At 31.7% G+C, this 26,806-nt stretch overlaps 1 pseudogene; it reads right to left on the bottom strand.

Annotated features, from left to right (window-relative positions):
- Window positions 1–484: 484 nt before the first annotated feature.
- Window positions 485–3,630, bottom strand: LOC120125586 (annotated as a pseudogene).
- Between the last annotated feature and the right edge of the window lie 23,176 nt (window positions 3,631–26,806).

The following is a 26,806-nucleotide window of genomic DNA, read 5'->3' as shown; positions in this document are numbered from 1 at the left end:
ACGATCGGCAATTAATATTAAAATTGATGTCGCTGTAAAAAAAGACAAAAAAAAAAAATAAACGACACACCAATAAAAGAAAGAAAACTAAGGTTTTTTTTAAAATTCATCTAATGTTTTAGACCCATGCAACTTGAGAAAACTATTTTATTTAATCTAAGATTACACTTATATTAATTAATGTTAAGTTACATTTTTTTATATTAGAGCTAAACTTTTATTAATGATATGATGTTATATAATTTAATGGTAGTATATAAAACTATATATCATAAGGTAATATATGTGATTATCTCATTCGAAATATGAAACAGAAAAGCATGAACCAAAAACACTTTCAAGAGCATCCAAGCTGCAATAGACAAAAGGTATGATCAGTTCTTCAGCCCTTTCTTCTCAAATTGCTACATAAAACAAAACCCTTGCCACTGAAAGATTCGTTTTCAACTATAATTTTCATAGGATTTTCAACCTTTTTATATTGTCAAAGGGTTCCATATTGAATTGAGGAGAGTATCTTGACTTCTTTTCCTTCTTTGGGGAACTTAAGATGGAGGTGTAGGACATAGTAGGTTTATGCCCAATGCCTTCTCCAACCACCTCGGCTTCAGCTCCTATTTCCTCGTCGTAATCGTCGTCGTCATTATTGTTCCTCGGAGTGACTCTACTGTGATATGCTTTATGTTGCAAAAGAAAGACATTGAAATAGTAGCAAACTAACTCTTCCCTACTCTTGTTATGAAAATGTTTGCAGATTTCATCCCATAGTGATAAAGGATTCGACTTCGCTATACATGAAAACATCTTCTCTTGTTCCTCTTTCCAAGAAAATGCAACTTCTTCGCCCATCTTATCGAATTTCCACCGGTAGAAAGCGAAACCGAGCTCGAGCTTTACTTTCAACCTTTTCTCAGCAACATGAAACCTTACACATTGTATCGAATCTCGAATCTGGCAGCCACATGAATCTTGTCTTCCCTTTCCAATCCGATCCCTTTCGATCATGAATTTATTTTTCTTTTTTTCCGATGGCCAAACACGAGTCCCTAACCATTTCGGATTGCTTTTTGAAGCTCCACCAGTCCACTCTGGTACCTCAACTTGAAAAAGTGGCCCAATAGGAACATGAATGTTGACATTATAGTTGAACAATAAACCTAGAGTTGCAGAATCACAATATGTACTCAACACAGAACTGCACAATCCACTATGATTCCCGGTGGAAGAAGACGGTGACCGATCAAGCCTCTTTGATGCCATTTTCCCCAAATGGAGTTGCTTTGTGCTACTCAACCTCTCTCTAAGATTGTACCCCAATTTAGTGAGATCATCACATGGATGCACCCTATGGTTTTTCTACAAAGTGTAAACATCATGCATTCATTATAACATGAACAAAACGGAAAGAAACAAAAACACAGAAGCATGTGTATGGAGAAATACGGTAGTCATTCAGGGACGGATACAATTTTATGTCCGGGATGTGAACTTAAAAAGTTACATTAATAATTTAAGTATAAATCTAAAATACTCACTCCTCGGTTCATCTCTGGGTAGCGTAATACACAGCCAACTAGAAATTACAGGGAAAGTTTTCAAGTCTTCTCAATTCTTTAAACCCTAGATGTTTTAAAATTAGCAAAACAAAATATTTTGCTTGCCTCGGACATCACAAAACAACAGCAACAAACTTGATTGAATGATGATTACACCTCTGAATTTCGCAGCTAAACAGACAAGGATGGATAAAAGGGCGTGTGGGATAGTGGTCTTTTAAAATTTAAAATTATTATATATTTTAATTTTTTTTCTGTATATTTATATTGAAAATATGTTTTTACCTCCTGAAATTTTATAAATCACAGAGACCATTATAAAGGCTAAATGCTTAATTTGGGTCTAAAATTCTGAGATCATGATTGCAAAAGATCAAACAATTTAAAGTGGTAAAATAAAGGCTAAAGCTTTTAGATATGCTCTAATAAGAACTAAGATAAACCATTCTACATATAATGACCAATAAAATATGAGACAAATCTATTTACACCGTGCAAATTTTTTTAGTTTCACACTTTTTAGGATTAGCAGATGAATGAGAATAAACCATTAAGATTAAGAGTAGAAATAAAAATATATTCGCTGAAAAAAGTAATGATATAATCGATTTTATTATTTTCACTCATCCAACAATCCTAAAAATGTAAAACAATATAAGTATATTCTAACCCATGAAATATTATTACAATTCTATTATGTTCAATACCCACCATGCTGCGGTAAAGCATACATGTTTGATTTTCTTCACACCATTATAACTAAAGAAATACAACATAATTACCATAAACCTTAGTTCTATTTTTTTAGTTGATCCAAGAAGATTTTTTTTATTAAGCTAAGATGACTATAAAATAGTATATGTTATACGTACTCTCAATTATTTAAAAATGAATATTTAATTACTCTTGCAACCGTCGATACTCAAACTCGTGACCTCTAAGAATTTTTTTACCAATTCAACCAAACACATCAATAAAAAGAAAAAAAAATATTCCATCTTACTATCTTCCTATTTCTATTTGATAATTAAGTTCAATTCTCATTTATCTACTTGGAAAGATTTGGTTATACAACGACAAAATTTAAGGTTAACAAACATTAGAAAAGGGAAAAAATCGAAAAGATTATAAAAATATTACATTTTCGGTTGGACGCAATCTAAAATGTTAACTTTGTATTAACATTTTACGGTTGCACACATTCTTCGTAACATTTTCGATTGACAAATAAAAATTTTGCTTGCTTAATAACTTTTTCGGTTAAACCGAAAATATTAAAAAATTAACATTTTAGATTATGCTAAACAAAAAAATATTACCAATTCTTATCGTACCTTAGTTTTAAATTAATTTGGCGTACAATAGAACTTCTCGGTCATGTGTGAGTATAAACAGTACCTCAAAATTGTACTCTCAAATTAAGCATTTACCCCCAGTATTAACAATAAACTAGAAAAAGGGATTGCAATTGGTATATACCTGGGAATCGGATTGGTCGGAGCTTGGGAAATCATAATTTCTAAGAAAAGCAGCTTCTCGGAACAATAAAATCTGTTTCCAAAGATTCTGACTCCCATAAGATTTCCACCTTGACCTCTCTGCCAATAAACCAATCCCAGAATCGCATGGATCCTTTGCAATTTCAGTAACCCAATTAAGCATTCCCCACATAGAATCACGCTTCCTCTTGTGAGTCGATAACTTTTCATTTGTGTCAAGATCCATAATCACATCATCATCATCATCATCATCATAAATGCACTTTATGTCATCTTCATTCTGCAATTTTTCATCTATTTGCTTAGGTTCTTCATCTTTTACCCATTTCTCTCCCACGTGAGAATACTCCATATCTTTCTTCTTTGATTCCAATAAAAACCCGTTAAGCTCAGCTTTTAACTCCATCAAATGACCACCGAAGTTCATCTCGAGCTTCAACCCCTCACTTCGAACGAATCTCTTCAACAATCTCTCTAATGAAACTAAGGTCGATCAAGGAACCAGCTGGGTCAACCTTTTATGGGGTATTTCCTCATCGGTTACCCTTGGATTTCGAGTTCAAACCCTTAAAAAACAAGCTCTTTACATACATAACAAATAAGAAAATTGGGACCAAAATGATAAACAATTAAAAACATCAATAGAAAATCATAAGTGATTCGGGTGAGACATGAGCTAATCTAAGATTTTCTTTTCCGTGAGAAAAGAAATTCCATTTTGTCTACGACCGCCTTCTCTCCCTCCTCCTTTGAAGATAGACGCATAAAAGATTACAATTTGGAAGGGCTAAACTACAAATTTTGAACAGATACAAACCCTTGTTTGAAAATAAGTTTTTTCTTGATAAGTCTAAGGTGTATACAAAATCATATCTATTTAAATACTCTCAACCATTTAACAATAAATACTCATACTTCTAATGATCGTAGTGTTACTCAAACCTAGAACATCAAAAAATAACAATAAATCCTTTCAACATTGAAGTCACTTGGGTCGTGTTGTTTGAAAATAATTCCAAGCCTTCCATTCAAGAACTTCTATTTCAAAATATTAAATCAACCATTTTAAAATGGGCACAACACCAAAAAATATCTCTAACATTTGATTAGATAATCTTTTTAATCTCTATTTTAAGATAATAAATTCTTATGATTAATTAAATCATCACTTTAATTTTTATTTTTCTCTAACATTTTAATAAGAATATTTCATTTTAAGATAAAAGTCTCTATTTTAGAATTCCAACATCTTTGGCATTATGGCTTTAAATTATCATACTTTATAACTTAAAATATGATGTTAATAGAATCTTATTGTTATTATATTTAAATGGTTAAAAAAACTTTTGAATAAATATCTACAATATCAATAGTTGAACTGAATTTCTAAGTAAAAATAATAATTTTAAAAATTTTAAATACAAAGAACAACTCTCAAATTTTACAAAGTACAAAAGACTAACATAATTATTTTAAAAGATATTCTAAAAAGGAGAGAAGAAAAGGAGAAAAACATACCTAGAAATTTTGATGAGACTTTATTTGCCTTCTGTGTCCTCTTTTTGCACCTATGATTTTGCCTAAATTTTTACCTTATATTTTAGGGATTTTTTTGGAAGACTCTTTTGGTGTGTACCCTCAACCCATTCTCTCACTTTACTTTTGATGAACTCTTTGATACTAGCAAAAGGGTTGGAGAATGAAAAGGTTTTTAAGGATTCAAAAACACTCCAAACCCATTAATTTATACTAGTTGCCATAGAATGATGTCTCAACCTAGGTTAATTATTAACCATGGTTGTGTCATGGGATAATTTGAAAATTTGTGGTTTAGAGAAAGAAATATAGTGTGCGTTTGGATGTAGAAGTTTAACATTTTGACGATATTTTTAAATATTTGTATTTTTAAAATACATGAATATTGTGTTTCGATATTTTTTAATGCTTAAGCGTTACTTTTGTCCCTGTAATAGATCAAATTTATTATTTTTACCTTTATGATTTTTTCATATCAATTTAATCATTGAAGTTGTTTAGGGACATCATCTTAGCTCTCGAAGTCCATTTTAACTAACAGAACTGTTAGTTTTATGCGTTTGTCGACACAAGCAATTTCCATGTTAGTTAATATTACTGTCATGACTTGATGATGACGTGATATTTATTAAAAATAAATAATAAAACATTTACTAATTACAACGGTTAGAAAAAAATTCCCAAAATTTTGTCATAATCCATTAATCTCGCTGAAATAAATTATAAAATTTTAGAAAATTTTCTAATTATTTTGTTTAGTAAATATTTTAACATAATCCCTTAATACACAAACACATAAAACTCACGATTCTGTTAGTCAAAATGGTCAACAGACTTCGAAGGCTAGGATGATGCCCCTAAACAACTTCAAGGGTTAAATTGATGTAAAAAATTATAAGGATAAAAATGATAAATTGAGTCTACTACAGAGGAAAAGCATCTCTTAAGCCTTTTAAAAAAAGATATTATAAAACTTCTATAAGTTTAAAAATAAATATAAAATAAAAGTAGTTATAAAAAATAAAGTACACAAATGGTTCCCGACTATAAGAAATTATTTTGTTGAGTTCCTCAACTATTAAAAGTTATAAAATAGTCCCCCAACTATAGGATATTATTTTGCTGAGTCTCTCGACTATTAAAAGTTACAAAATTGTCACTCAACTATTCATTTGTTCTGAACTCGTCTTTTTTATTAAAAAATGATGATGAACTGAGCTATACGTTAACCTGCTGTGAGATATGATAAAATTTGATATCAGAATCTCAAATGACTATCACATCTCAGTCAACATGTTAACATCTAGCTTAAACGACGATAAATTTTTAACATAAAATGACGAGTTTAGAACATATGAATTAGTCTGGTGGTCATTTTGTAATTTTTAATAGTCGAGGGACTCAACAAAGTAACATCCTAAAGTTAAAGTATCGTTTTGTAATTTTTAATAGTCAATGACTCAACAAAGCAATGTCCTATAGTCGGGGACCATATGTGTGTTTTACCCTAAAAAATAAATATAGAAAAATATTCAATACATATATTATTAGATTTGTAAAAATGTATAAATAATTTTAATAATATAAAATATACATTTAATTAAATAATAATTACATTTTAAGTTTAATTTTTTATAATAAAATCTGGTTCATTAAATGAAATAAGATTATGATAAATTTTAAATAGTTACCTTCCTACTCAGTTGAAATTTGAATTTTTTCCTGAACGATTCCTGTTTAAGGGAGGGAGATTTTAATAAAAGATTTAGGGTTTGTTTGGTTTTAAAAAAATATAGTTTATTTTCATTTTTATAGAAAATAGAAAACGTTGAAGAAAACATATTTGGTTGTAATATTGAAAAACAATTTTTAGAAAAATAAAAATAAGAAAACATTATAACTATATTTTAAACTTAACTTATACATGTTTAAATCATTCTAACAATAATTTTTGGATTTAATGTTATTTGAAACCCTCAAATATTTGTAAACAAGTCAATTTGGTCCCTAAACTTTTTTACACTCAATGTAATCCTTAAATTATTTTTAATAATTTAATTTTGTATTATTTTTATATTTAATTTATTGAATATCTTAATAATTGTTTATATTTTATATTTTAATTTATTTTTTAATTTTTTAAAAATTAACAAGTCCTCAAACTTTCTAAAATAATTAATTAAGTCTATCTACCACATCATCGTCCTCAAGTACTGTCACAACAATATCGTGAATTGTCACATCAATATTGTAGATTGTCATATAAGTTTTTAAAGTTCAATGATCACATTTGGTGCAAAAAAAATTCAAGGATCACACTAATTGTTTTCCCCAAAAGTTTGAGGGTCTCATTTACCACTAAACATATTTTTATGTTAATGACATTTTTGTATGCTATTATTTATAACAATATTTGCGTATTTTTAAAACTTAATCAATGTCTAATATTCCTTAACATATTATTCTTATTATAAACTAAAATAAATTTTTTGTTATGAATTTTTTTGTTATTAAATTTTTTATCAACTTTATTGTTTTATATTTGTATAACTCATATGTTAAATTTATATAATGATTTTTAATAATTATAATCTAATTTAATTATTTAATAACTATTCTTTTTATTTTTGTTTAAAAAATTAGATACCAAATATATTTTTAGTATTTTATTTTGAATTTAAGTTTCCATTTATATTAACAAAACATGTTTAATTATTGTATTGCAGTCCTTATTTAAATTTTTTATTTACATTTAATCTTTTAATTTATCATATGCATTGTTTTATTTTGTAATCATTTTAATTCATGTTTTATTTTGCGTTTTTATTAATATTTAGATTTTGGATTTGGATTCTACTTTAATCTTTAATTTTAATGATTAACTTTTAAGATTAGATTTCTTTAGTCCCTGAACCTTTTTTAGGTATTCATTTAACATAATTACTTGGGGTTAATAATTAAAGTCTCCACTTTAGGCTTAATTTCACTTTAGTCCCTTAATTTAGGGAATAATTCGATTTGGCTCTAGTATTAAAATACTTGAGGGCCCATTTTGATTATTCAACTCAATAATTGGTTAAATTAATTATGGTTAAAATTAGAGCCTCAATTTTTAGGATTAGTCCTCTAGTTTCTTTAATTTTCATAAATTGAAACTTTAAGTTAGGAAAACCTTAATGAACCCACCTAGTATAATTATGTTTTTAAATGGTTGTCTGAGTGCATTCCAATTTTAAAAATAATAAGGTAATGTTCATTTATCAAGGAATTAATAGTGTATCCTCCACTTATGCTTAGGGGGTGACCACTGGTAATTCCCGAGACATTGTTAGTTCTTCAAGAATTGTTTTAGGAACAGTTATTTTGAGATCAATACCTTTGTTGCATCTGTATTTTGCATTTGCATTTGCATATTTACATCTATGCATTCATATCTCTACATTATACATTGCATGATATTATTTAAGCATTTCCACGTGCATTAATCCTGGAGCATGGGAGTAATTTATGGAGGATTCTGTGACTAAGGATGGGCATGGGTCGGGTTTTTTAAAAAATCGTGTTCGGTTCGGGTCGGAGTTTTTTAAATGTGATGTTCGGGTCGGATCGGGTCAGGGTTGGCTTCGGGTTTAGGGTGAAAAATACCCGACCCAACCTGAAAAAATAATTTTACTTTATATATTTAGGAATAATTATAATAATACCCGTCTATATATTATTTCTTTTCAATTAAGTCACTGTTTTTATTGAATAAAAATAATATATTATTATTATTTTAGGTTAGGTCGGGTTTTTAAGTTATATATCGGGTCGGTTAAAATCTTGTTTTGGTCGGGTCAGGTCGGATCTCGGGTGGAGAATTCTTTGTTCTCGGGTAAGGTTGGGTGGACCAAAAACCCGACCTGACCCAACCCGACCCATGCTCATCCCTATCTGTGATGAAAATATTAAAAGTAATTGAAGCCACCCCGTTCATACCTAGAGAATAATTGAGAGCCATAGATATGATGTTAACATCATATATGAAGCTCAGGGTATATTCATATAAGAAGCTCAGGGCATATCATTAAGAAATGTGGAGCACCAAAGAGCAAGGCCCATAATTTAATTGACCCATGAGAATAGACCTTTAATGAGTAATGAGACATTCTGATGCTAACTAAGAATAAGTCATTCCATCCACCATGATCTTTGTTGCACTTGAATTGTCTTGTTTGAACTTGTTTTTGTTCTTTCTTGTTTTCTTAAATATTTTGTAAATTGTTTGATGTTTGAACTTATGCCACCTTATAAGGTTATGAGCAATGAATCAAATTTTAATCTTACATTTCTTTGAATATCAAATGAATTAAAGGTTCTTTTAATTCTTCAAGAATTATAGATCTTTGACAAATGACAATATTAGACCTCTCGTATCCCGTCCAAAGCCAAAAGTACATTATTCGATTCCTTACACGAGATAATTTATGGTAACTACCAAAAGGCCTAACCTTGACATTACATCCCTTTAAAATACCAAAGTCATACATTTATCCTTTTTGAAGCACCAAATTTATACATTTACCTTCTTAGACAGAGTCGATCTTATCATAACATTACCTTTCTCCAAATATATGACTTCAAAGCCACACCCCTGCCTTCTTAGATTCAAAACCAAAATTTTTCAACCACAATAAAACCTAAGGCATTGAGTACAAGATGTTCATTTTTATGTGAGGAAAACGAGATAGTGTATTCTAGATTAAGTTTTTGAAGGTAAGCCTAAATAATTGCAGAATACCAAGAGCGAAGAGAAGAAGAAGAAATAAAGGGAATGATTGAAATAATTCTATCATGCATTCATTACGTTGTTTTTATGTGAATTAAAGTAATCATAAATATTCATCCCCCTGATGAAACCTCTTTTGCAAGGACTTTCGAGTATGAAATGATGAACGACATTCTTTCATTATCCCTTCACAAAAGGAGAAAATATATCCCTTGTTGTCCCCATTTGAGCTTGGAATATTTTTCTTCTTATTCAACCTTAATTAAGGATCACCCTCTATATTGGGGGGCAAGGTGAAGGAAAATTGCTTGCATGAGTGAAGACTATCAATTCAGATTTTGTTACAAGGACAAGTTTTTGTGAAATAAAGTGAGAAATAATGAGGTACCTCATGGTAAACCAAATAAAAAATCTCGAAGATCAATTCAATTGAGAATAACAAAATATGCTCCAAATACAAAAAGTAAATGGTGAATTCTCCAAATAAAGAGAATAAATAATGCATTCAAATCAAAGTGAAGTTCAAAGTTCATCAATGAAGAGGACAAGATGTACAAATAATGAGTCCCTCAAAATAAAATGACTCAATGATCCTCAAACTACAAGGTTAATCAAGTACAACTGGTTCAAAGATCCATATTCAATAAGAAGATTGAGAAATACCAAAGGTATAGAAAAATAGAGATGAACTCTAGGGTGAAAACTCAAAAATGGGTAGTATATATGGATACAAAAAGAAAGAAAATAAAGGACAAGTTGCAAGCAGATTCAAATCAGACAAAACAAGATTGAAGGTATCAGAATGAATTGATCATTGGTTTGATCACCCTTAAACACTTGTTTTGGCCTATTTATCCCTTTATTTCATAACCATCAACACAACCTTACATTTTTTGCCTAAAAAATCTCTTCTAATCATACATGGATTTCTAAGTGGAAGAGACTATATCTAGATTTCATTCCGCCTCTCAAGGTTAATTTTTTATTTGCAAAAAATGATTTTCCAAAATCTTTAATACATGATAGAAAAATTAACTAATGGGGTTCAATACGTAAATTTAAAACACTTCTTGAAACCAAAAGAGGATTCAAGTTAAAAACATAAAAATATGCTCGAATATGAAGATTGTACAACTATTGCATAATAGGTGGCTTCATAAATCTCTTGATAAAGTGTCATACCACCTAAAATACTCACGAGAGTTGGGAACTAGTGAACATTTCCAAAAGATGAGCATATTAAATACTTCATTATATCAATGAACACTAGAATCAAGAATACTAGATCTTGACTAAAGAAGCCAACCTGAAATACTCTACATGTAACCCCCTCAAACCGATACGGGTAACCCGATCTGATTTAAAGTGTCACATTAGGGCCACCGGAGCGACCCACTGTAAAATAGCGGAAAATTTAAAACTTTTTATCAAAACTTGTAAACTTATAAAATATTTAAATCAGTATACATAATTAAAACAGATTTTCAGACTCATATATAAACCAAAATACAATTACATGCCCCCAAATCACATATACCATACTCTGCAACAACGCCGAAAGAACTTCCTTTTTGATGTCATTAGTTGCACTGGTACAATTCTTTTAACCTGTAATGGTGAGTAATAGAGTGAGCTTCGGAAAGCTCAATAATACATAACTACTAGATGATGCTGAAGAACGTGCATATACAGATAAACATATATTTCCTTATTGTTTCCGAACATCTACAGATTTTTATGATGATCGGAGATCCTACTGATATTTCAGATGGTAACAGACAATGAGCTTTCAGTTCAGATAAATATTTTGAATGACTGAATTCAGGAGATCAAAATAGGTTATTTAGTGTGTTCTCGTAAAACCAGTGAAAAGATACATATCTTTTAAAACAGTAACAGTTTAAAACATATTTACCCTGTGCACAAGTCAGAGGAGCATGCAAAAACGATAAGGTCTTATCATTGCATATAACAAAAGAGCCTGGGGAAACTGTAAGGCTTACCCTTGCACACAACAAATGAACCTAGGGAAACTGTAAGGCTTACCCTTGCACACAGCAAAGGAACCTGGGGAAACTGTAAGGCTTACCCTTGCACATAACAAAGGGACCTGGGGGAAACTGTAAAGCTTACCCTTGCATACAGCAAAAGGGACCTAGGGGAAACTGTAAAGCTTACCCTTGCACACAACAAATGAACCTGGGGAAACTGTAAGGCTTACCCTTGCACATAACAAAGGAACTTGGGGAAACTGTAAGGCTTACCCTTGCACACAGCAAAGGAACCTGGGGAAACTGTAAGGCTTACCCTTTCACAGAACAAAGGAACCTGGGGAAACTGTAAGGCTTACCCTTGCACACAGCAAAGGAACCTGGGGAAACTGTAAGGCTTACCCTTGCACACAACAAAGGGACCTGGGGGAAACTGTAAGGCTTACCCTTGCACACAGCAAAAGGGACCTAGGGGAAACTGTAAGGCTTACCCTTGCACACAGCAAATGAACCTGGGGAAACTGTAAGGCTTACCCTTGCACACAACAAAGGAACCTGGGGAAACTGTAAGGCTTACCCTTACACACAGCAAAATAACCTAGGGAAATTGTAAGGCTTACCCTTGCACACATCAAAGGAACCTGTTGCAACGATAATTAATCCATTAAAATATGAAAATGTTTCATATTTAGAAATCAGGTACAAAAATACTGTAACCATAAACCATATCAGAAATATGTGGTAAATCAGATATCAAAATAAACTGTATTCAGAACATAGGGTATTGTCTCATAAAAATATTCAATATGTGATTTATTAAGATCATATTTTCGAGTGAAAATAGGAAACTCGATAACATATTTCAAGTAACTATCGTTCATAAAATTAGTAGTTTCCATGATGTCATAAATCAGGAATAATTCATATTTTTCGGTTTAAACCATAAACAAAGTACATATAATATGTTGCCACGGTTCATAAACCAGTAAATCAATAATTTCAGTGAAACTCATTTATAAACATATAAAATCGTCAGGTAGTACATGTGGAACACACTAGGATATCTAAGTATTTCTCAGAGACACTTGATAGTTATCAGAATGGATAACATGAACTAATTAAATTTGATCAGATTCCATGAACGAGGTCCTATTGAAGGGAATCAATTACTAACCGGTCTAATCCGACATTTAAGGTTGATACTTTAGAATCACATCATGATTCATGTGTATCAGGAAAGTGTTCAGGAACCTTTATACAGAATAAATTCTAGATTCAGATTTACGGAGAGTGATTACATCAGTCAATAATCAGAGGTATTCAGAATTCTTTGCATTTGAGTTACTTACATGTTCATATATAACCTGAGTGACTTGAGCTGAAAAGGGAGAAACGAAGATTTAGGACCTTTACAGTCTGTGTCGATCTATCGGATTATCGAAATCACTCAAGCTGAACAACTCCCAGAACTAATGCATGTTGGCTGGTCCATTCATTGTCCTTCCAGGTATTCACTCTTTAATACCAACAATTATTGTTCATAAATCATATTTGAGTCATCGTTGAATAAATCTTCCAATGGTCTTTATTTCATTTCCTCACTTCAACGATATTGGGAAATGCTGACACACTTGATTTTTGGTTCATAACCCATAGTGACGGTATACTATGTAAACTCATCAGAGTTTCTAGACTTATCCAAATCAATTACTTAATCCTCATTCATTGAGATTACTAAGTTCATTTAATAGTCAAGTATAATTCAGTTACTTCAGAGTTTCCTAGAGTAATTCGGACGTTTCTGAATTTCGGATACATATTGTACTTTCGTTTCGTTCAATTCAGTTTGGTCTTTGTGGTTGATTAGTCAAACAAATATCTAATTCTTAGTACTGAATGCGATCTAGAGTTGAGCCAAGCTGAATACTTCCAAAATTATCATCGAGTTAAACTTGAGAAGACGAACACACATTCAAGTAATATCTATGTTATTCAGGTGTTGACATAGCTTTAGGGTTGATCTACTCACTTAAATTGTGTTCCATTACTTTTAAGGGTAGTACAACACCTATGTTTATTTGAATTTCTTAATTAGTCCACCACTTCTACTTAGTCTAGGTCATAAGGGTATTTTGGTCATTTTGATGCTTAGTTTTATTCCATTAATTTCAGAGCTTGGGGATATCCAATCATTCCTGAGTTTGGTGATATTCTTGGTCATTTCTATTCCAGGGATATTCTGGTCATTTTACATATCCATTGTATTACAATCATTTCCTTCCGTCTGATCTTATTCTCGAATTTAAACTTATCATTTATTTCAGTCATTTCAAACAATTCTGTCCAAAGAGCACCCTTGATAATTTATTCTTAACTCGGAGATTTTCAGGTCAATTGTCTTCTCAGAAGTTACCAACATGTTATCAGGAACTTTCTGTACAAAGACAGGATCTTAACAATTAAATCCGTAATTTATCGAGTTAACTACAAATCCTCAAAGTACTTTCTCATTCATGGTCAACTTGGACTATTTTTACCTTTCAAGGGTATTTTTGTAATTTTTTAACCATATAACTTTGGTATTAACTCTTAACAAAAATAATTATTATTTAGAGATCCTATGGTTAATTATTTCCCCAAACATTCTCTGATCTTGAAATGATTCCTTAACAGACTTCTAGTATCTTGCATAAACCTTCTTGGGGGTTAAAAACCTGTTATCCAAATTTCCTAAGCAAAACTAATATTTCTATGCACTTCAGTAGTTTCATCAGATCAATATGTCTTTACAACTTCTTATCCAACTTTCATGGTCAATTCTTATCTTTTTACAACAAAAGGGTATTTTCATAATTTTACCCTACCAGAGTATTCTCATAATTTCTCATCCAAGTACCTTTAACATTATACCTTTGATGAAATAAAGTATAAGTTACATATCCAGGGCTGATTCCTTTATCATTAATCACAGAACTCATAATTTAATTCTAACAATCCATCAATTTCTTATATTAATTATCCGAACCGTATTCAATTACTGAATTTTTACCGCATTCATATCGAGTGTAGAACTTCATTAATTATACATATGAGACCAAACATTTCCATTCATGAATTTACCAATACCAACATGTTCTATAAAGCATAAAGAGGTAATAATGTATTACCTCGATTTTCATGCCATACTGATCAACCGTTAAATTCCATTTGAACGCCCTTGATATTGAAATCAACTTCCAATAATTCCTCAGATGCATATCAACATAAATTACATAAAAAACAGAGCTTAATTCTAAAAACGGATCGAATCGGGTGATAAATCAGTCAAAAACAGCTTACCAGCTTCGAATTTGGTGAAACAGACCCCAAAAATAGATTCAGGACGTCGAAAAACGTCAGAATAGATATACTCAGTCAAAGTCAAAGGTCAGTTAACGCCGGTCAAAGTTCTGGTCAACAGTGGTCAACGTCAGTCAACGATCAAAGCAGGTCGACAATCGACCGTTTTACACAAATATCACCCTAACAGAAATTAATTACAAATTTAGCCACCTTCGAAAAATATTTACAAAACTAACACCTGAATTTTACACAAATATCACTGTAACATAAATTAATTACAAAACTAACACCCCTACACGCAGTGGCGGCGCGTGAACAGTGATACGGTATCGGAAAATTCCTGAAAAAATTCCTGAAAAAATTCCTAAAAATTATTTTTAAGGGATTTTGAGACACTTACCAAGCTCGGTTTAAAATTTTGAACGACAGAGAGCTCGATTCCGAAACATCGAAAACTTTGACTTTCTCACCCCTCCACACGCCAACGACGAAGGAGAATTGGAGTACATCGGTGGACTCAGAACGATGCAAGGAACACGATGGTGCGGGAGGTGTCAAAAACGGATGGTCGGATTGTCGTGAATCGACAAAAAACCAACTGAAATCGAGTTAATACCGACGATACTTCCGACTGAAATTAACGATAAATGACGACGATTCATAATGAAAGGTTTGAGGGGTTTTGTTCTTTACTCGACAAAGAAAAGGATGGTGTTTTTGGTTCATCAATCGGAGGTCGGACGGCGAGTAAATCGGAGTTGAAAAGAGGGTTAACGGGAAAAGGAAAATGAGAAAACATTATGCAGAAACGCACGGGAAAAGGGGTTATAATTCATCCCATAAAAAATGGGTAAACCATGAGTTTAATCATTGAACTTCCTACACTTCTTAAAATGGTCTGCCAACTTTACGATTTTATAATTTAATCCCTAATTTCTTCTAAAATTCTAATTAAATTCACCACTTTATAATTTCTAAAATTTAGCCCTAAATTGGGGTGTTACACTACCTTTCCAAATCAGCCTAAGCCTCAAAATTAGCATCACTCTTGACACTTGTCAAAGGGATATAATTTTTGAAGGATTAAAAGAGTAGTTAACTAATTTGATATCTAGTGAACTCTTGTTTTGCAATTTGTTTCAATTGTGAGCTCGAAGAAAGTGACATCATTTTTAAAATTTCATCATCAAACTTATTCACATTTTGAAAAATGAAAAAAGAAGATAAAAATTTTCAAACATGACAATCTCTAGATAATAAAGGAGATCATTGAAGATGATGAGGCCCATTCTACATTAAATGAATAAGTGAGACAATAAACAAAAGTCAAAGCAAAGAAAATAAGCTATGAGTTCATTATACGATTTTCAATCGATAAAGCCTGAAAGATTAGAAGACTCAATAATAAATTTCTCACACTTTCATTACATCATCAACATTAATAATAAATTAGAAGAAAACAACAACCTTAATAAGATATGGCATGGCTTATTTTGAGTTCTTCTGATATCTCAATTCTTAGCAAAGATTCAAGGTATTTCTGTCAAAAGTATTGATCATTTCTTGAGTGTCCATCTAGTTTTGAAGCCTCAAAAAAGGGAAACTCTTAAGCTATTATATCAGAATAAGAAGGAAGAGAGAAATATTTGGTGACAACTTTATTGACCCAAGTTGAAGATATGAAATGCTAATAAATGGCAAGAAGATGAAACCATTCAAAGTCAAATTTTTGGCACTAAGGATGAGCCATAAAATACCCATTGGGATATTTCCAAAAGTATTGATCACGTTGAGATAACAAGATTTAGATCAAGAAGACATTGAAGATGAGCTTCGCCGCTTGAAATAATAGGGGTAAAGTATGAAGACAAGAAAAGTTGACCTTGAAAAAATAAATTATTCATGCTTCAATTGGCAAAAGGGTTCTAAGGAAAAAAATGATTGAGCAATTGATTCAAGGACAAACAGGGCTTCCGATCATATATAAAACCATAACAAGAACTCAAGAGAGAAAATGGTACTTCTAAAATTTAATGAAAATATAAGATAAGAGATAGAGATGACATGATTGCATAAGATGATCAAATTATTCCCCAAAAGATGCAAGCCTGAACTATTGAGTTGCCACATTGATACCAAGGCAGGGTCTATTCAAGAATGATCAAGTAAAATATCAACTTGATAATCAAAAGAATATTGATGATCAATATTTCTGCATACGAGAACTTCATGCACTACACTTAAATGCATTTAACTGCATTCATTGTAAAACAACCTCAAGTGAGATAAATTTATTTTTTAGAAAAAATAATCTCAAGTGAAATAAAATTTGTTTTAAGAAAAACAATCTCAAGTGAGGTAAAATATGTTTTAAGAAAAGTAATCTTAAGTGAGATGATTATGAGTTTCGAGGCAAACTATCTTAAGCGATATGACATGATCTAACTCCTTATGTGATGGAATCAAATTTATAAAAAGTTATCATATATATTGCCCGAATGTCTTATAGATTTGGCCCGAAGGGCTTATTATCTCGCTGAAAGGTTTACAGATGACTCAAAGGATTTAATCATAATTCTTGAAAGGCTTACTGATGGCCCAAATGACTTACCCAATATTTTAAAATCAATTTTTGTTTCTTTAAATTTAGTTTGAAAAATATCATATCAGTCGGGTGACATGCCCCACTTCAAAGTAATGATTGTTCTGTGGATTGGGATTTTAAATTCTTAAGGTTCTATCACTCTAAATGTAATTCCCTATAGTAAAGGCTTGAATTTTGATTTTCACTTCTTTCCTTGGAAGACCTATAAGAATTATGCATCTATGTATGAAAATATCTATATGTATGGTTTCAGCTATAAAGGAAATGGTACTCGAATTTTCCTTAATGTTGGTATCCCCTTGAGTTGCCAAACCCCCAATCTTTATCCATTATAGACTTAAGCAGATCGAGTTTAATTTGAGGAAGCACATTCCTTATGTCTACATGGAGGGCTGCTCACGAAGATCAAAAGGCATGTAATCCTGGAGTGACTCACTAGCCTATGTGGAGGGCTAATCACGAAGACACTAGCAATTCACTCCCACTTAGCGAGACAGACATCGAGTATAAATCTTATGACATGCAAATGCACGTGTTGTGTGTGAGGAGTAACTCACAAATCTTTTGGCAAATATAAAAACAAAGACTTGTTTTCGAAAATCTTAACAAGTCTGACAACACGAAAACAAACATTAGTACCACTGTTTACAAGAGTGAAAAAAACTGATGCATGATTATGAAAATTAAAATTAAAAGGATCGTAATCCAAGTAAAGGTTCAAATTATAAATTTCCAACCACTCTGAAAACGTATAATCGAATAAGGCCTAACTCTCAAATATCTCTAGCAGAGTCGTCAAGCTGTCATAACCATTTTCACTATAAATAATTTAATTTAAAAAATAATTATGACTATAATTTTTGGAAAATTTGGGATTTCTGTTTAATTTGAAATTTATTTGGAAATGATTTGGAGTCGTCATTGACCTTTGGGTTAGGTAGGTCGAATACCTAGAAAATGTCTTTTAAAATAATTTTAAGAAAAATCAATTAAAAAAAATGGTCTATGTATCACCAGAAATCTATTTTTAAGGATTCGGAAGTCGATTACGCGTGGAGAATAATTAGTACCACTACAGTGCCCAAAATTTGTACTTTTAATTATACATTGTCTAAATAGTGGGATTTTACAAATTTTAATTCAATTTTTAAGTTACGATCCTTTTATTTCGATGAATTAAAAAAATGAATGAGTTTATTTATGAAATACTTGACTCGATAAAGGTGATTTAATTTACTTGGCTTTATTTAAAAAGGATGTTTTCTTACTACGTGAATTAACAGAAATTTGAATTCAGTTATGTTGGACGTAATTTCGTTAACACATGACGTATTACAACATTGCCTTTGATTAATTTGGGAAACAGGAAAATAAATTTGTGATTCATGAGTGCGAAAATAATAGATGCTATATGCGAGATGGATAGAATATCGAACTTAATGTAATAGATGACTAAATAGAAAATGGAATGATAAATAAAACCAACTATAATTATTCATTTTGTTAGAATAATTTCACTAAAAAAATAATAAAAATATAAAAAAATTATACATTTATTTAAAATGGGGTAAAATATTTTAATTAACTTAATATATCAGAAACATAAATAAATATTAAATAATATGAAAATTAATTTTTATTCGAATAACCTTCAGAAGGACACCCCAGGTTTTTGGAGGTCATCTATAGGTTAGTCGAGCAACTAAAGATTTCATAGATACTAAAATATTAAATAAATAATGGTATTAGAAATAAAATATGAGTAACAAATAAAAAAGTATTACCTTAAACAATGTATGCATTTATATGCGAGCATATAATAAATGTAATATATAGGTACATTACTATACTAAATACATATATTTAACAAACATAACTCAATGACATAACAAACACATATTAGATCAACATAATTATAAATATTTAAGGTTAATATGAAAAGGCGAATCCTAACCATGGAGAAAATATAAGGGCTATACATGCAATAATTTCACAAGAATATTCAAACATTACAAAAATAGTGACTAAAAATAAATAAATAAAATATTAAATATGCAAGTCAAATGTGATATCAATATGTAATTAAAATTAGGGTAAAGTATAGTAATGGTCACTGAACGTTTCTAAAGCTTTCATTTAGGTCCCCCAACTTTTAAAACTTGCAATACAGTCCTCTAATATTTAGTCCTTTTGTAATATGGTCCCCGACGTAACTGGCCGTTTGACGTCGTTATAATGTCGTCAGTACGTTTGCAATATGGTCACTAAACTTTTCAGACGCTTGTATTTAGGTCCCCTAACTTTTAAAACTTGCAACACAGTCCTTAATTTCATTTTAAATCCCAAATTCTTTTTCGATCTCGAATTTCCTTTTTTACTTCTCTCTTCTCATTTCCAGCGTAACTTTTCAGTCAGGGATGCATGGGAAATTCTAATCTAACTTTGAATTATGTGGAAGTGTTGAATTGAATAAGGGTCCATTAAGAGAAGACCAGACCAAGGGACTATCAGAACCATCAACGATTCAAGGTGTAATGTTAGATACATGTCATCTCAAGTGAAACATAGATGTTCGATGAAATGCTTGTGAGAAAAAAATGGGGTTAGAAATGCAGAGTTGACAAATACTACTAAGATGAACTAAGTATCATTGTTGAAAGTCACCAACAAAGCTAGAATTATTTTGTATAAATGACATATAATAATTTCTTCGTTTAAACCTTGTGGTTAAAGATTTTCCAACATATGATCAAATATAACAAAATCCCAAACAACACATTCACCTCTCAGTCTCTTTCGCTCACATGCACTCTCGTTTGGTTTTTGTTCTTCAATTTTCCGCCATGTAAAATTGTAAACCCAAACAGTTCTCTATCTTTAAGCTTTTTATTTACAAAGAACAAATTGAGGAAGAATTGTTAGAACGCAACACCGATTGCGTTTATTTCTCAGCTTCTTCCCTCACTTGCAATAAGGTATTTATTTTCTCTTTTGGGTCATTCGGAAGTAAGCTTTTCCTTTTTCGCACTTTCCCATTTTCAGCTAGCATTGTGTGTTTTTTGTTGAAATTTTTATGTTTCTGGAACTGCATGTCAATGATCTGGATATTCAGTGTTAGTTTTGATCCAAAACCATCTAATTTTCTTCCTTTATTCTTAATAAAAACTTTTAGTACTCCTTATGAAAGATATTCAATCCATCATAATAGAAGTGAAAGAGGGTCCTAGGCTAAATTATTTTAATCTTCTTGTTTGGTTTTCCTTTAAATCAGGGAATTGGTTGAGAGTATCGACATAGTGGCGTCAGACTCAATTCGAGAGACTGCTGGTACTAGTTTACTGGGAATTGTTGTAACACCCCAAACCCGGTACCCGACCCAGATACGAGTCTGAAGTGTCACATTGACTTTTCAAAACGTTTTCTTTTTCAAAATAGTTGATAATTCAAATTGACATTAAAACTGAATACATTGCATTGAATACAATCATGTAGTTTTACAAAACTGATCAGAGCATAATCTAATAAATCTTTATTTACATGTCAACTACAATCAATATTATAAAATACATATGTTTCTGATATGATTTTTGGAAATGATAAGCTGACCTGTCTTGCCTATCTTTGATTCTCTTTTCATCCTCTCAGAACCTACGTATGAAACACTCACACACTAAGTCATTGACTTAGTGAGGCATAATAAAACATATAATGAAACTCTAACTAATTAACAATGCATGAAAATTTCATATCAATGATATCACACAAAATAATATCACGTTTCATATAGTTAATTGTATACATCTACATATCTTGTCATTATCGTCATTAACCTCATTTTCTTATCATTATTATATTCATTCATATCTTTTAGTCATATATTCTTGTACTTAACATTCTTAACTATCATATGAATCATTTAACTAAACAATACACACAATTACATATGATTCACGTAATATATTTCATATCATAATAACCTATACATCATATGATACATATATCATTTCACAAAGAAACACATATAACATTGTACCAAGTTTATTAATATTATCTCTTTATTAGCCCATGTATATTTCTGAGAACTTAAGGTATGTGAGTACTTTGAGGTTGTGCGCATATGATGTCACCACAGCTCATATAACTCCCACTTAGTGGCATATAAAATTTGTCCCGAATGACCTATGTAACCCTTGACTCTTGACATGCCAACTATACCTATAGCTCTCACATCACATAACATGGGCATTACCATTTATGTTTATCACATATGCACATGTAGTCTCATAACTTCTTATCACATAGATCATATAACATTCTTGTATATTCTAATAGCTCATTGTCATATATTGCATATTTCATATACTTATTTTCACATAGTTCAATGTCATTGAACTTATTTCATTTTCTCATGTTATCACATAGACATATCATCTCATATATCTTATCAATACCATATAAACTTACACATGTACTCATGTATACTCTTTCATATAATCTGCATAGCAATACCATATACTTATATCACATAAGAATTTCAATTGACTATATCTTAGATTCATTTCCATGCCTAAATCATATAACACCTAAGTCTTCCTCATAGAGTTTATACTACATGTTCATATAATCTCATATTATCCTATAAGTAAATGCTACTTATCTTATCCCACTTTTCTATTTACTCATATAAATCATTTATACCAGTTCACATGGTTTATTACACTAACCTGAATTTATACGGATCATGTAACCTATACAATCATATAATCTATATCACTTATCTTACATTATTTATATACTAATTTAATCTATTTATTTAGCTGAGTTTCACATGACTCCTATAACCTTCTCATAGACATATATTTACATGGCTCATAACTTATACATAGCTTATATTACATTTTCGTGTATCACATATATCTTGTCACATGACTTATCTCTTATGATCATAAACTTACATAACTTATTTTATATTCTCATATTATCACATAATAATATTTTCTTTTACATAAATCCTATAGCACATATAAGAACATATCAATACATATAAAAATGCATACATACAAATCATGTCATTCACATACTTATATTCATGATTTCATGCATTATAATTATAGGAAATAAACTTATCGCAAGTCTAATTTCCACATAATCCTATATCAAAATAAGATGCACTCACTTGGCCTCATTAATCAATACCGATCTCTTATATCTTTCCCGATTACTACTACTTGGTCGACTTGTCCAGACTTTGTTCTCGATCGTTATCTACACGAATACACAATCCAATAATTATCGGGATTCAAATTACTCAAAAATATTCTTACGAATATAAACTAACCAAAGCAATACTTTCTTAATCCCAACCTAAGTAGTATCGATACTACTGTTATAGTACCGATACCCTCATGCTTGTAGTATCGATACCCTTCCATGGTATCGATACCTATTTTCGATTCTGTAATTTTATATTAAGAATGGTATCGATACCTCCACATTGGTACCGATACCTCTTTAACCAGTACCGATACCACCACTTTAGGTATCGATACTTCTTAAAAGATTTTATCCAATTATATTATATGGTATCGATACTGTTCCTTCAGTATCGATACCCTAGGCTCAATTTATACTCTTTTTAGCTTTGAAGTATCGGTACTATATGAACAATACCCATACCCCATACCCATAACTCACTTGTTTCACTCAAAAATTTTCCGTAACTTGTCTAACTTCCACTCTACTAACTTCTTTTGATTAATTAAACTCAAATATACCTACTCAAACCATCTTATATCACTTTAACTCATCAAATTATCAAATATCTCATTAGAACCCTTGAATTTAAAAATCTTGCCAATTATTCAACATGTTCTTAATTCACTTCTATTACTTCCAACTTCTTAATTAGATCATTGACAAGTCAAATTTGACTTAAAAATCTATTTATAACTTCTTCCTCATCAATTCACTTAAAAACTCCTCATATTTAATCATTCATAACTTATCTATCTTGGAGTTTCAACACACTTTAATCTCTTATTAAGCTTTCTTAACACTCCAAGAATCAAAACTAAGCTTAAAACTCAAGAAATAATCAGTTTACCAAGACTCACCTTAGAAATGGAGCTCATGGCAACGAGGGAGAAGAAGAAAACCAAGTCTCCATACTTTTCTTTCCTTTTTATCCCATTTCCACGTGTTTCATATCCTTATAAAGGAATAATAATAAAATTTCCTTAGAAAAGACTAATTTACCCTTACTTCATTAAATATTTACTAAACAATCCTTCATAAATATTCCCAATTAAGTCCCTAAACTTTTTAATTTTTTAAAATTAGACCTCAAAATTTCAAAACTTCTATTTTAGTCACTAACCCTGATTTTGGGATATTACAATTATATTTACCCGACATGTGGTTTTCGGCGTCCTGTGAGCTCGTATTCTTTTTAATAAGTTCATGTTGATTATGGGACTGATATATCGTGAACGAATTGGATTTTTTTATGTTTTGGAAATTGAGGATTGTGTTGCAAGTTTTAAAAGTTGGGGGACCTAAATGAAAGCGCCTGAAAAGTTTAGTGACCATATTGTAAACGTACTAACGATAGTGTAATGACGTCAAACGACCGGTTACGTCGAGGACCATATTACAAACGAGTTAAATGTTGGAGAACTGTATTGTAAGTTTTAAAAGTTGGGGGACCTAAATGAATGCTTTATAAAAGTTTAGTGACCATTACTATACTTTAACCTTAAAATTACATGCAGTAGGGATTAAAATAAAACACGTATGAAATTGAAGGCTTGAGATACGAAAGTGTGGATTTCATTTAGTGACCATATTGCATACATTGAAACTTTGGGGGGCAAATTACAAAGAACATAATTTGATTCGTGCGATTAAGGACAAAATTGAAAATATTGAAAACCTGGAGGTATCGCGGAAGAGATTATACCTGGAAGCCCAAAATACACAAGCTGGAGAAACCAAAACGACATTGTTTCGTTACTGATGTATAACGCTTTTTTCTTCCCTTTTTTTTATTTCATTTCATTTTCTTCCCTTTTTTTCACTCTCTCACTTCTCTATATGCTCCAAACTCCGACGATTGGCTCTGTCGTCGGCCATCGTCCTCCGACGTCCTTTCGATTTAAAATTTCCCTGACGGTCTCGACTTGACGTTAGGATCACAGATCTAGGGTCCAAACCGCCATAAGTGATATCAAAATACACGAAATAGCCAAAAATCGTTTGGCTTTTTCATCTTCGATCCATCATCGTCCACCGTTGGATAGAGTACAAACAAAAGTATATGGGTTCCCTCGTTCTTGTGCATCTCCTCACCGTCTGAATTGACGATTTGATTGTCCGAACACCGACGAGGGACCTCAGCCTAAGGTGAACCCCTTTTTATCTTCTCCATTTTTTATTTCTCGATTCTCCTTTCTTTCCTCTTTCTCAGTTTTTTCCTTCATTTTTTATTTTTTCTTTGTTAGAATCGATCTCCTCTTTTTTATAGTGATAATTTTTTTTCTTTTCACTGTAGACAATGATGACTGGAGGCGGCGCAGTGGTAGTGGCTTTGACTGACATGTGGAGGCGATGACAATAGTAGTGGCTTTGACTAAAAGGGGACGACGACGATGGTGGAAGAAGAAGAGACAGTGGTAGGCGGCGGCGACGGTTAAACAGGGGCTAATGTTTAAAGTATATTAGGTTAGGTTTGATTTTAGGCCTTTTTTGGGTTTGGGTTTGATTTGGGCCCGATTTACTGCTGGGCTTGGTGTATTATGCCTGAATAATAATAATAATAATAATAATAATAATAATAATAATAATAATAATAATAATAATAAAAATAACCCGAATAAAAACTGACGTCTACACTTGCCATATACAATCCATGGATCTTCAGCTAACACTTTAACATAAACCAAAATGAGAAAATAATCAACAAGCTGGAAGGGGAACTTGTCAAGCTTTGTGATGTGGAGAATAGGCAACCAATCTCTAGTGTACTAAAAGGAGTGCAGGGAGCAGTGAAGAAATGGTCTGGGAAGGGCTATCTTGAGATTCCTGGGAAAAGAAATACAGGTGATGGAACTTAATTTGCAACAAGGTATCTCCATGGTGTCTATGAAGAACCTAGTGGTAGCAAAGAAAGAGCTGTGGGACTTGTATAAAAAAGATGAACTGATTTGGTTTCAAAAGTCAAGGTTGAAGTGGAATTTGAATGGGGATAAAAACACCAGATTTTTCCATCAGTGTGCAAGAGGTAGAGGGAGGAGAAACAACATCAAATCCATCAAAGTTGATAACGAAGACATTTCAGATCCAAAACTAATTAAAGATTCGGTGGTTCACTTTTTCAAGGGGTTGTTAAACCAGGACAATACATTGGAAGTTGAAGAACTGGACTTGGATTTTTTAAAGCTTTCGGAACAGCAGAGTATGGCCCTCGAGAAGCCTTTCTATGAAGAGGAAATTTGGGGTGTAATAGCTAATTCGGATAGTAACAAAGCACCTGGTCCTGATGGACTGAATTTAGGTTTTTTTAAGAAGTTTTGGCCAAATCTGAAGGAAGTTTTGCTGCTGTTTTTTAAGGAATTTTATGAGGGTAAAGAATGGGGCATGGAAACAAACCACTCTTTCCTCTCTCTTATTCCAAAGAGGGACAATCCGGAGGGGCTTGAAGACTTTAGGCCTATTAGTCTTGTTGGGGGTTTCTACAAAATTCTTTCAAAAGTTCTAGCTAGAAGGTTAAGCTTGTGTATTAATGATGTTATTAGTCCATCACAATTCGCATTTATTCCGGGGAGACATATTTTAGATTGTGCGTTTATAGCAAATGAAGGCATTGATTGTTGGAGGAAAAAATGATTGAAGGGAGTTGTCTTTAAGGTGGACTTCAAAAGAGCTTTTGATTCGGTTGATTGGAAGATCTTGTTGAAAATAATGAGTAAAATGGGATTTAGAGCTAGATGGAGTTCTTGGATGTATAAATGTGTTTCAACAGCTTCCATTTCAGTCCTGGTAAATGGCACTCCTACGGAGAAAATCAACATTACTAGAGGTCTAAGGCAGGGCTGCTCGTTATCCCCTTTGTTGTTTAATTTGGGAGGGGAATTGCTACATTTAATGCTGGTGAAAGCAGTGAACAAGGGGCTTTTCTCGGGTTTTGAATTAGGCTCTAATGACCGTTCTTTCATGTTATCTCATTTGCAATTTGCGGATGACTTAATAATTTTTAGTAAGGCTTCTAGTCATGATTTGGTGAATATTAGGAGGGTGCTTCTAATTTATGAACTGCTGGTGGGTTTGAAGTTGAATTTGTCCAAGAGTAGAATTTTTGGAATTAACGTGGGAGAGGAGGAGTTAGTTACATGGGCAAAGGAAATAGGGTGTGTAAAGGGAGTTTTTCCATCGGAGTATTTAGGTCTTCCATTGGGGGCCAAGAGGAATTCCTTTTCCATGTGGGAACCGGTAGTTCAAAAATTTTATAAGAG

The sequence above is a fragment of the Hibiscus syriacus genome, unplaced genomic scaffold, assembly GCF_006381635.1.
Source record: "Hibiscus syriacus cultivar Baekdansim isolate YM2019G1 unplaced genomic scaffold, ASM638163v2 tig00001349_pilon, whole genome shotgun sequence".
Lineage (NCBI taxonomy): Eukaryota > Viridiplantae > Streptophyta > Magnoliopsida > Malvales > Malvaceae > Hibiscus > Hibiscus syriacus.
The sequence above is the reverse complement of the archived record's forward strand: the minus strand, read 5'-3'. Positions and strand labels throughout refer to the sequence as shown.